Consider the following 13,236-nt stretch of genomic DNA (forward strand, 5'->3'; position numbering starts at 1 on the left):
GCATCTCGTTAAAAGTTGCCAGTCAGAGCAGCCAATACAAATGTTGGTAGATCAGGCAGCTTCATTATGTACTTCTACCACTTGCAAACAAAATTAGAATAACCAACTTCAAGTCCAGTAGCACCACAGAGACCAACAAAACTTTTGGGGTATACACTATTGAGAGTCAAAGCTCCCTTTGTCAGATAACCAGGTTGTATCTGATGAGGGGAGCATTGCATCACAAAAGCTTATTCCCCAAAAATCTTGTTGGACTCTAAGGTGCTAATGGACTTGAACCTAGCAGTTCTATTGCAGACCAACACAGCTACCCTCTGAAACTATCCTCAATATCTCAGCAGCTTCTATAGCTCTATATCAGGTGATACCATTAATATTACAAAATCAGAAATGTTAGGACTGCGGAAATCCACTCACAGATAACAATTTCAGAAGTGGCCATTTACATGGCAACCTCAATAGCTGAAATGTTAAGGGATTAACGTTTCCATAAAACAAAAGATATAATCAATGCCAATGTTGACCTACTTTCATAGGCCATCAAAACAAATCTAATTAACCGTAGACACTAACCCTATCACTAGGCCAATATAATTAAAATTGATGTGGTATCCATACCAATCTATATAGGTACCGGTAGGTGGTTTAATCAAACCCTTTTCCCCTATAAAAAAATGTTATAAACCTTAAAATATCTAGTACAGGAGGAAGAGTAAAAAATGTAGAAGCATTTATATCAAGAAACAATATAAGTAAACATTAAAGATTGAAAAGAAATTAAAGATCTAAAAGAAATACAATCAATATCTTTAAGATTTCCTAAACTCTATATTAAACTAAACATAACACCAAACATTTCCATGGGACTAATTCTGTACCCAAATATAATAAACTGTCTCTATCTTTGCAAGAATATTGTCTTGTATATGAGCATAATCTTTTCTCACAAGATTGTTCTCATACTGAGATTTTGTCCATTAACAAGACAAACCACAGCTTGTGAGATCCGGTATCTATGCTTGGAAGCCCTCGTTGCATCCACTTTTGAGCCAGCAATAATCTTACTGCTTCTATGAAACTGTTAAGAAGATACATAATGCCTTTTAAAAAACTTGGCTGTATAACATTAACCAGGAACATAACTGGGCTGAAGGCTAGTTTATATCCAATTATCTTAATCTCTTTATGAATGTTCTTCCAGTATACACTTCCAATTGAACAGTCCTGCCTAATCAGGTATTTAAAATATGGTTTTCAGTGTAGGATCCTGGCTGTGTATGCCCATTGACTACTATCATACTTTGCAAAAATTAAAAGCTTTAAAAATGAGCATGTTACTACACCTGGAAAATAGAAGACTTTCTTCTTCCACAGAAATGCATGTATAGATCTGAAACATTCCAAGGAAATGCAAGGCCAAGGCCAAATAAAGGTTCCATTCAATCATCCATCTGAAAGGAATATTATACATTAGAGTTACATTTTGGGCTGGAGTCCTTGTAATTCTGAATTGTGCTTTATAACAATTATTTAAAACTAAGGGTATGTTCGCTTTCTGCCTGAGATGTTAATTTTTTTATTGGCCGGAACTTAGGACATAGCTGTCATGGTCTGTGAGAATGTTACTTTTAAATGTTTAGAGGTATGTCAATTTCACTTCTGAATTTGCTTTTAGACTTGGCCTATGTCTTTAGGAGAAAAATTGACATTCAGTTAACCATTTAATTGTGAACACTGACACAAATGTTAAAATGCCGGTTCTGTGAGTGAAACTGATTGATAAAAGTTGTCATCTGAATTAACTGACATCAGGAAACTACTTTAACTAAAGGTGGGTGAAACTAGTAGTCAACAAGTGGTTCTCTTTCATTTTTTATGTAAAAAGCATGTATAAGCTACTGCGGTTGCATTGTAGGTAATACCAGAAAACCCAGGATTGTGTTGCAACACCAACCTCTAACGCCTTTTATGAATGGCTGTTTGCCTCGCTGTCACCCCTCCAATGACTTCAGGTCTTTGTTGTGATTATGCAGGCCATTTCCGACCGTCAAAGGTCACCTCACTGTTCCCCTGCATTTCCTTGCGTTTTGCCCGCGTTTTCAAATTTGAGATAAAACAGATCCCTGAAAACATGGGCAAAATGCAGGGCAATGCAGGGGGAGGGCGAGATGACCTTTGATGGTCGGAAACAGCTTGCATAATCACAACAAAGACTCCTCGAACTCTTTTTTTGAGGACGAGGAAGCGCCCGCCTAGAGAGCCAGTGGGATCAGAGGGGCCCAGGGCAAGCACCCCAGGGCAAACTCCTCCCAATTTTAAAGAAGTACTTTAGTATTGTGAGACAGGTGGCATTACACAGATATCAGAGGCAGCAAAGGAGCAACAGTGCCAATAATGGAAGACCAGCTTAGGCAGTGATTGCAGATGACAACACTGGAAATGTCCAAAGTAGGTACTGCTAGAAAAAAAGGACCTTATTTTGCAGGGTTGCAAATGCAGAAATGACATCACTTGACAACAGATTGAATATGGGGAGCTAAGGAAGGTAAAGCTAAATCTTCATGCTTCTACAGCATGGATAGTGACTGTTAAATGATATGTAGAATATGCTTGGAGATGAAAAAGAAGGGTGTAACTCTGCTTAGTGTTGCACTGTAAGAGGGCAGAAACGTACCAGGAAAGTTCCCAGTGGGCTAGTGGCCTGGAAGGCCAATTGGCAATGGCAACCAGGAGCAAGCAGAACCAATTGGCCCTTGGGTGTAAGCCATGGTAACAATGAGGAAAAGGGTGCAAACTGCCGGTACCAGTTCCCTTTTATGGATATATCAGCAACAGCAATTTGAGGAAGTAACATTACATTACGGGAGAAATACAATGTTCCACCCATTTTAATATCTGTGCATCATTTAAACCTTGCCTGCTGAAGTACTCACTATGATACTGGAGTACTGATTGTCCAGTGTATGACAACTGAGGTACTGTTATTAAAGCCTTATTGAGTCTAACCTGTAGACTATTCTTCAGGAGACTAAAAGTATTTTCTATTCTGATGCTCTTTTTATTATTGCTCAGAAGTGGAAGATATTCAGATTATGCTTTTACTTTCACATTGTCTCTCTCTGTGTGTAAATTGCATTTTTTCCTTACTGTAATGTGAAGCATTGTTCTTAACTTTCCTTTTCTGCTATGCTGCAATACTGACCTCTGCTGAGTAGTTATGGTACACCTTTCTTCTACAATCTGTGCTTTCTCAAACAGAAAATCATCACAACAGCCAGCCTGTTGTATTAAAAAAATTACCCTATTCAACTCAATGGCAATCAAAATTTTCTTCCTAATTAGAAGATGCCCAGCAAATCAATTCCCATGGAGTGAAATCAGAGTGGATCAATTTAGAATCATATTTTGTACTTCCTGTATTTGGATTTTTCTGTCCACATTTCCACACAGAGGCAGGACCATTTATGTGTGTATCTCATCTAAGAGCCCATTCCTGAGTGGGGGGAGTGCTGCCTTCAGAGCAGCTTGCTGCCAGTGCAGCAAGCCCAAAAAGGAAATAAAATTAATTTTACTCTTAAAACCCTGTGGAACTCCCCATTCAGTTCCACAGGGCTGCACCATGATTTTGCAGGTGTACCTGGACACCTGCAAAATTGTGCTTTTTGAAAGGGGTTAGGCAGCTCTGCCCCTGGGCACGCCTCCAGATTGCCCCCCCTCCCAGGATGCCAGCATGGGGAGATATGCTGTGGAAATGCCAACAGGAAGCCATGCCAGTGTCCGAGAGCCACACTGCTGCAGTGGTCCAGAGGGCCCGAAGTAAGTTGCCCTATACTGGCATCCATGCCAATTTGCATGGTGCAAGTGGTATGGACGCCAGCGTAGGGGTCATGCTGGCTCCTATAGGCATTGGGCCTAGGGTTGCTAGGTCCCTCTTGGCAACCAGTGGGAGATTTTTGGAGTGGAGCGTGAGGAGGGATGGGTTTGGGGAGCGGAGGGACTTCAATGCCATAGAGTCCATTTGCCAAAGCGGCCATTTTCTCCAGGTGAACTGATCTCTATCGGCTGGAGATCAGTTGTAATAGTAAGAGATTACCAGCTATTACCTGGAGGTTGGCAACCCTAATTTGCCCCCCTTTAGGCATGGGCTATTAGAGCATTGTTTAAGACCACTTTTTTCTGTGGGGTTTTTTTTTGGGTGGGAGGGCCCTGTGCTTCTTGTCACTACTAGAATAATAGTTTCCCCCTGCAACTGGGAAAATGTCTGCTATATTTTGATAAAACGACACATGAGTATGGAGGAGCTTTAAAAGAGCCCAGTTCAAGAAGAAGGTTGTCTGCTTCTATATAGGGTAACTTCAAGGTTATTCTGCAGCCCATGTCCCAGTTTGGATGGGACTAGTCTGGTGGCTTCCCTAGCAATCTCTAATGTAATCTTGACTGCAACATATGACATGAAAGTGTGATAAACAATGCATTGTGAACATAAGAGAGAAAAACTAAAAGACTATAATTGTATACTATTAGGGCCTAATCCTATAAACACTGTATAAGTAATGCTCTGACATTGAAGTCATGTACCAGGGCCACAAGTTTATGGGTATGATGTATGGATTTTATTTTTTTTGTTGCTGATTTTTTTTTTCTTTTTACAAAAGTCAGCCAAAGTGCCTGCATTTGAAGCAGAAGATCTGGAATGGGGAGGGGGAGAATGGCTTCCTTTCAGATGGTTCTCCTATCCTTTCCTCATAGGATCAGCATAGGATAGCTCTGTTATTTCATAGACAAATGTCACGATTAAAACGGAAACAAATGTAACAATTAAAACAATCTCCTATCCTTTCCACATAGGATCAGCTTAAGATAGCTTTGTTATTTCATAGACAAATGTAACAATTAAAATTCAAACAGCTTGGTGAGTAGAAGGCTCTTATTTTTACCACTTCCTTCCTCTAGCTGCAGCTTCATGTGCCATATCTCATCTCCTTCTGGAGTGTCCCTCAGTACCCAGGAACATTGTTTCAGATGGTAGAGCAGTACTTGGAAGGAGGAGGAAGGAAATTTCCATTGCAAGAGTAAAACACGCTTCTCTGAATCCAACCTATAGTTGAATGCTAGCAATTGACTGTTGCTGATCTTTTGTGCTCCATGTATAGCTTCTTGCACACAGAACAAAATTCCTACAGATCCAGAGCATTACAGATACAGATCCCTAGTGTTCCATTGCAATCAAATTAGACTATTGCACCCCCTCCCCCCAAAAAAACCCACAACACAACTCCAGTGAAGAGCCTGGTGATACTTTGAGAAGAACACCAGATTTATTGTGGTTGGCATAAGCTTTCATGGGCCAGAGGCCACCATCAGATTCCTCAGCTATGGACCACAGAAGCTTATGCTTTGACAAATATGTTAGTCTTTGTGGAGTCATTGGTCATCTATGCATGGGAGTTTTACTTGAAGTCTGTTGCTCGCTGGACCCACACTTTCCTGTTGGGAATCTATGCACCAGCAGTTTCCAAGCTCAAATCAAGTCCCCGCCCCTTTAAATGCTGCTTTGTAATTGGCTTACTTGTAGTGCTTACTGTGAGAGAAAATTCCCTCCCAAACCTAATTGGCATATAAAAAAGTATTTTAAGAACAATAACAAAAAAAGGAGTAATCTGAAAGGAAGGGGGGGAATCCACTTCTTCTGCTCAGAAAGAGCTCCAAGGAAGCAGGAAGTATTTCAGTCCCCGCCACTGGACATGCTGCTTTGTAATTGACTGTGAGAGAAACCAAGCTTGTGCGTCCTGCACTTTGCCTTATGCATGGGGTTTTCACCTGGGTTTTGCTCAGGGGAAAGGGAAGAGTCGGGTTAACAGAAGAATGGGAAGACTCAGACATAGGGAGGGCTGGGCACAAGGTCTTCATTAATGGACGGAAAACTGATACATAACTCCAAAGAACAACTGAGACAACCGGGGGCGAACGTGAATGAACATATCCATGCATAAATGACCATTGTAATCTTTGTTGTTTTTACTCCCAGAATAGATAATCACCAGACATGGTTATCAGGTAATTTCATACAAGAAAGTGCTCCATCATGGCTAAAGTGACCCTTCACCCAGAGCAGTAGTGTGTGTGTGTGTGTAAAGTGCCTTCAAGTTGCAGCCAACTTATGGCGGCCCCTTTTGGGGTTTTCAACAAAATTAGTAGTTCAATAAACAGAATTCTTTTCAACCTGTTCACTACTGTTCTATATATTTGTATAATCCTCTAGTAAAAAAAAAAAAAAGAATGGCTAGTAATCCCAATGCAATCTGTAGCCTATTCTAGGCAGTTCCTTCTTTCTACACACAGTTAACTGCCTGCTTGACACCTGTCTCTGATATATTGACTTTATTGCTGGTGAATAGCTCCAATTGGGCCCATCCAAATCAAAACTTGATATCTACTAAACCAATACATTGTTTCTAAATGTCTTGGTTTAGCAGACATCAAGTTTTGATCTGGATCGTTGAGGAATGAAGTTGAGGAATGAAGCCAAGGACAAGACTGATTTACCTACCCTGTTTAAAAGTAAACAGATATTGACGAGGTACTCAGATTGCCAAAGGGTTAACTCCTCCAACAAACAGGAATTAATTACCAATTTTTCTTATGAATTAAAAAAAAATGTCACTCCTTGTCTTTTATCCAAAGGTTTTGGAGGCAACATCCATATCAAATTAAAGCAATTCAACAGTCAACAAAAGCAATTCAAACAGTTTATTAATCAAAACAACAACCAAAAATAAAACTAGACAGAGGTAAGAAAGCTATTTAAACAAATCCATATACACAATCAAAGTTAACTAAAAGCCTAAGAAAACAGAAAGGCCAAAAACTAAAACCCCCACCAAAACTAGGTGTTCAATGGGCAATTACGGAAAGGATGTTCTTAAATCCAGGTGTCTCCAAGGAAAAGAACCTATCCCTGGTAGTTACCCACCTGTCTTCTAAAAGTGGTGGCTCCTGAAGAAGAACTTCTGCAAAACATCTTAATTTGGGGCAGGCTCATAAAGGATGGCCTTCAACAAGTGAAGAAAATCCCTGATTTCTCTCTCTTTCTCATTTTACACTTCCCCCACAACATATTTCCTTCTTATCTCTCTAAAGGTAAATTAAAATGCTTCCTACAAAATTTTAAAGGCCTACACACTGAACACAAATCAAGAAGAAACATTATTATATGCTATAATACTAACACTGGAAATTTACAACTGTGCTGTAATTACATTAAAATAAATGATACTATGTATTTTAAAGGGCTGGATGATTTTATGATGATTTAAGTGCATTTCAAGAAAAACAAGGCAGAAATATAAGGATTGCTTATAAGGAGCCCCATGGCGCAGAGTGGTAAGCTGCAGTACTGCAGTCCAAGCTCTGCTCACAACCTGAGTTCGATCTCAAAGGAAGTTGGTTTCAGGTAGCCGGCTCAAGGTTGACTTAGCCTTCCATCCTTCCGAGGTTGGTCAAATGAGTACCCAGCTTGCTGGGGGTAAAGGGAAGATGACTGGGGAAGGAACTGGCAAACCACCCGGTAAACAAAGTCTGCCTAGTAAACGTTGGGATGCGACGTCACCCCATGGGTTAGGAATGACCCGGTGCTTGCACAGGGGACCTTTACCTTTTTAACTTGCATAGCAACAGAAGTTTCAGGGCATAAACCGATTAGCTTTTGAGAGTGGGATGGAATTTTCCTTAGTATTGCAATCGTATCCAAATATGCTTTTAAAAATTCTAACAGGACAATTCTCAAAGCATTTTTCTACAGGAAACCCCACTGGTTTGTGCTTGATTTAACCCAGGGCCCCCCAATGTGGTGCCCATGAGTGCCATGGCGCCAACACCTTGCGCCAACACCTTTCCTGGAGCCCACCAAGTGTCTTTAGAAAGTGGGCAGGGCCAGATAAAGCTTTTGCGCAGCAAGGCTTCTGATTGGCTGTTTGAGATTTGATCGGGTATTCAATTTTTTTAAAAGTTCCTTTTTCAGAAGCTGCCACCATAGCACAAGGATCTTCACTGTGTGACTAAAGGTAAACAGCAGCTGTTTTGTGACTGGCTCCGCCTCCTGCAGCAGCACTTTTGTGGCAACCATTTTGTGACTGCGCCCACCATCCTGTGTCAGAATTCCAGATGTGTCCACAGGCTCAAAAAGGTTAGGGACCCCTGATTTAAGGAGCACCAGCCATTTATTCAACCAGGAGGCTAGCCTTTAAGGAACCATGATCTACTCTTACATTCCAAACTGCTTCTCCAGGCATAAGCAATTCCAGATTTTGTGCTTCTTTTTTGATTTACAGATCCATAAAGCCATTAAAGCTGGGAACTTTGATTTAAGTCAGTTTAACCCTCAAGAGTCAATACAAGTAAACTGGCTTACAGTCAAATACTCTGGTTGATGACCTATAATGATGAAGAGAAATCTGCAAAGTTTTGTTTTTTAAAAATACCAATTTCCTTGTCTATTGCCAAATCTGAAATGCAGCTTTGCATACTGCAAGGAAGGACTTCCTGGAGAAGCATGGGGAAGAAAAGCTGCTGGCGTTGATGGAAAAACCCAGTCTGTAGTCTGTGAGAGGCTTGAGATGAGGGGTGGGGTAGTACTCCTTGCTCAACATCCAGCCTGAGGAAGAAATGTGACAAGCTCAAAGGTTTGCCCCCTATCTTGTGATTGTTTTCCTGGGCATAACTGAAGCACCACCCTTCTGTTGTTTCCTATTTTTTTCTAGTGGACCAACATGGAAACCTAAATGTGCAACACACATTTAGAATTTCTGTGTCTCCCTCAATACCTGTGACAGGAACAGATTTCTGCTGTGCGCATTTGAGAGACAGCAAAAGAGATGTCTGAGACTTGTACATGCTGTTGTTACATTTGAAACTTGGAACTTTTTATAACTTGTACTTCCCTTATGTGAGCAATAGATATATTTGATACTCAAGCTGTAATTATTATAATTAAATTTATGTTATCCATAGCCTATCTAATATATTATCTATAATTTATTTTCATGATCTCATATGCAGATTGCAAGGAAACAAGTATTTTCCATACAATAAAATTGCTGTTAAATTCCAAACATAATTCCATCTGGAATTAACACAGACTATGTGCATCACACAGATTTTTACAAAACACAGGTACAAAAAATGGAATGCAAGAATGGAAGCAGAGAACAGAAAGGGAGATTAGAATAGGCAACACTAATGCATTATTGATGAAGCGGTGCCTTTATAAAAGTGGAAATTATTGTTGCAAGCAGATGGATTTTTTCTCCCTTTTTTTGTAAAGAGAAGGGGAAAAAAGATGAGAAATGTTAAGGTAGGAAAAGCAAGGGGGAAGGGACGCCTTTTTAAAAAGGAAAGAAAAAAAGTATGGCAGACATCAGGCAAAAGAGAATCTCAGGCATTAGAAGAACTTTTTTAGAAGAAAGGATGGCAAACAATAAAGGTCGATAAAGTAAGAACAAAGGGGGTGGTTTCAGCCTAATAGCAGTTTATTACTGGGTCCCAGATTCTCCCATCCAACCCCCAAGGGTGATACCAATGTGTTCCCTTTGGCATTCCACTACAAACAGATACAGGCTAACTTTCAGGCCCCTCCTTCCAAGGAGGGGAGTCCAGAAAGCTGCCACTGAACTCAAATGCTGGCTGATATCTGGTGCCAGTGAGATAGTGTTGCCAACTCTCAGGTAGTTGCAATTAACAGTAATTGTTATTGTACAATTTTGTCACCCCTGTACTGATTTCCTAATCTCCTGATAGTAGTACAGTGGTATCTTTTTCTCCTACCAACTCTCAGGTAGTGGCTGGAGATCTCTAGGGATTACAGTGGATCTCCAGGCGTCAGAGATCAATTCACCTGGAGAAAATGGCCGCTTTGGAAACTGGAGACTATGGTATTATACCTCATTGAGGTCCCTCCCCTCCCCAACCCTGCCTTCCTCAGACTACACCCCCCAAATCTCCAGGTATTTCCCAGCCTGGAGCTGGCACCCTACATTGAGAGGGAGCAGGCCATTCATCAATAGGGTTGCCACCGGCGGGATATTTTTGGGGCGGAGCCTGAGGAGGGCAGGGTTTGGGGAGGAAAGGGACTTCAATGCCATAGAGTCCGATTGCCAAAGTGGCCATTTTCTCCAGGTGAGCCGATCTCTATTGGCTGGAGATCAGTTGTAATAGCAGGAGATCGGGTGAAAAGAAAAAATATATAGGTCTATGTGTAAATATTGAAAGTATAATTTATTAGAAGCGCTATGTAAAATTTTAAATTCTTTAAGAACATAAACATAAGAACATAAGAAAGGCCCTGCTGGATAAGACCAAGGCCCATCAAGTCCAGCAGTCTGTTCACACAGTGGCCAACCAGGTGCCTTTAGGAAGCCACAAACAACACGAGTGCAGCAGCACCATCTGCAGCACCAAGACGAGTGCAGCAGCTTTAAAAGCATTAAAATAGCACAATGGCATATCCTGAGGTTGATGACTGTAACCACATACCAAACGCGTTTCGGCCTATGGGGCCTTCATCAGTGGTTAATTTAAACCCTTTATTAAGCCTGCACACATACACAGAAATACAATAATGAATACAAATACAAACAGTTCAAACCCAACCAGGAATGTATATGTTGTAAATTCTATTCCAAATTACTCTAACATCTGGTATAATAAGTTCTTGTTGTAATACTGGTTAGTATAAGTCTGTCATATATTCTGTGTGCAGGTATCAACCTAGTGAAGCAGTTATAGCAGGAGTTGTATCAGTTGTAATAGCAGGAGATCTCTAGCTAGCACCTGGAGGTTGGCAACCCTATTCATCAACAGTCGTCTTATTACCACTGCCAGTGGAGGTTCTAGGCTCCTTCCTCCAGAGACTTGATTAGATAGATAGTTTATTTGCGGCCCTTGGCCAGATAAAACAAGATACATGGACTAAAACCAGAGACTTGGTTATAATTTTAAAAATGCAGTCATAATCTCTATAACTAATAGCCATGGAGTGATCAACGAACGGATCTGCAAAATGCGGTCAGCAACAGCTACAAGTTAAGGTTCTGCAAACCCAAAGCATCTACCAGGTTTGCAGAAAAACTAAGAAGTTACAGGGGAGTAATCCCCCAAATTAACAGCAACCCCCCACTGGTGTTCAGGTGGGCACTTAGAGTCACCATGGCAACCCAAAAAGGCACTCAAATACTGGTGGCAGGAAAGGCTGGAGCTGCAGGGGGAGGCAAGCCAGAGTTGGTGTAAAGGATAGTCAACAACAGTGGTGCAGGTCAGGGGTGGGAAGGAAAACCAGTGATGGGGAATTTCCTTGCCCTCATTACTCTTCCAGGGTCCCTCCCTTGTACATTATTATTAAACACTGCTAGATTGTCAAGCACTTCAGAATCCTTATTTCATTAATCTTCACAACATCTCTGTTGGTTGCCAAACTTGTCAGAGCAACAATAGCACAGAATGGCAAACTCCTAGGTGAAGGGATAAGGCGTTAACATGCCACATGTGGCCTGCAAGTATAATGAGCTGCTGTGGCCCGATCTCTGTAGTCCGGGGGAAGGAGACAGGTATGGTAGAGATGCCGAGAAATAATTCTTCTTTACCAACCCTGCAGATATGGGTGATAAAGTAGCTATCAACAAGCAGGCATGCAGTGCAAAAAACTACCAAATGGACAAGAAAAGAAAGAAAACTCCTATGCCTAAGCAAGGACTAGAATTGGAACAGCAGTGAGAGCTACACCCTTCCCTAAATGGTCATTCTCTAAAACACACCAAATACCTCCCTTTAGCCTCAGTATCTATGTATCCACATATTCAGGAGCCAGTCTAGGGTAAATGGATTAATCTCTAATCTCAAATAATTCTGGGATATCTTGTCAGTCTCAGACATTTCTTGATTGATGAAAACATCAATTAAAGCAAACAGCTATTTAAGTTAATCATTTTTTTAAATCTCCAGAAACACTTTGGCATAATTAATAATATTAGATATTCCACAACATTGGGCAACAAACAAAGGGAAGGGGAACCACCCCCACCTGACATGGCCTGACTCCTAATAAGTCCCCTTGGGAGTTTCATTCACAGATCTGCCAGTTTATCTAACTGGCAATAAATTAGCAGACATCTTGGGTTGGATCCAACTGACTTTTCCATCAGTGAAAATGGAAGTAGGTGGTTTTGATCACCAAAAATACTGGGCTTTGCTATCTTTAGGGTTGCCCACAGGCTTGGAGTAAAATGTCAGCAGGAGGAGGAGGAAAAGTTGGTTTTTATATGCTGACTTTCTCTACCACTTAAGGAAGAATCAAACCGGCTTCCCTTCCCCTCTTCACAACAGACACCCTGTGAGTTAGGTGGGGCTGAGAGAGCTCCGAGAGCTGTGACTAGCCCAAGGTCACACAGCTGGCTTCATGTGTAGAAGTGGGGAAATCAACCTGGTTCACCAGACTAGAGTCCGCCACTCATGTGGAGGTGTAGGGAATCAAACACGGTTCTCCAGATTAGAGTCCACCACTCTAGCCACTGCTCTTAACCACTACACTATGCTAGCTCTCTAATGGAGTTTTAATGTGTGGAAATAGATAGCTGAAGCTTTTAATGGCGTGGAGGTAAACATCAGCATCTGGTAAATAGCATGCCATTAAACCTCTATTACAGAGAGGTGCAAGTATAGCAAAGCGATCCTGTGTATTCCCTCCTAGCTGTGAAAACCATGCCTAGCCAGCAGTTTGAGGTTTCTCCCAGCACTGGTGTTACCGTAAACACTGCTCAATCTCAATAAATGTTAGCTCTCATCCATGTCTATTTCCACATGGCAAGGATTCTCTACTTTGCTTTTATCGTCTCTGAGAATGCAGAGGTATCCCTACTGGTGACAGAGCTTCCGCACATTTCAACTTTTCCCTTCCATATGTGCTCCATAGCACCTCTTTCGTGTCTCCTTCATGCTCAACATAGATGTGCAAATAGTATCTCTCTGCCTGAAGTACTGCCCTACACTTTTGTTTTCTTTACCTGGTACATGGAGAAATCACTGTGCAGTGAAGTTTGAAATGAATGGTTGAACACTGAATTCCTGCCCCATTCCAGGCATTTTTTTTCTTTTAGTTTTCCCTTCTTGTTTCTTTCCAGGCAATCTGGACAAATATTAGCTGCATCTCTTCCCTTGTATGGAAGGCAGGTGACTGCTTCTTTATCC

The sequence above is a fragment of the Euleptes europaea genome, chromosome 8 (genome assembly GCF_029931775.1).
Source record: "Euleptes europaea isolate rEulEur1 chromosome 8, rEulEur1.hap1, whole genome shotgun sequence".
NCBI lineage: Eukaryota > Metazoa > Chordata > Lepidosauria > Squamata > Sphaerodactylidae > Euleptes > Euleptes europaea.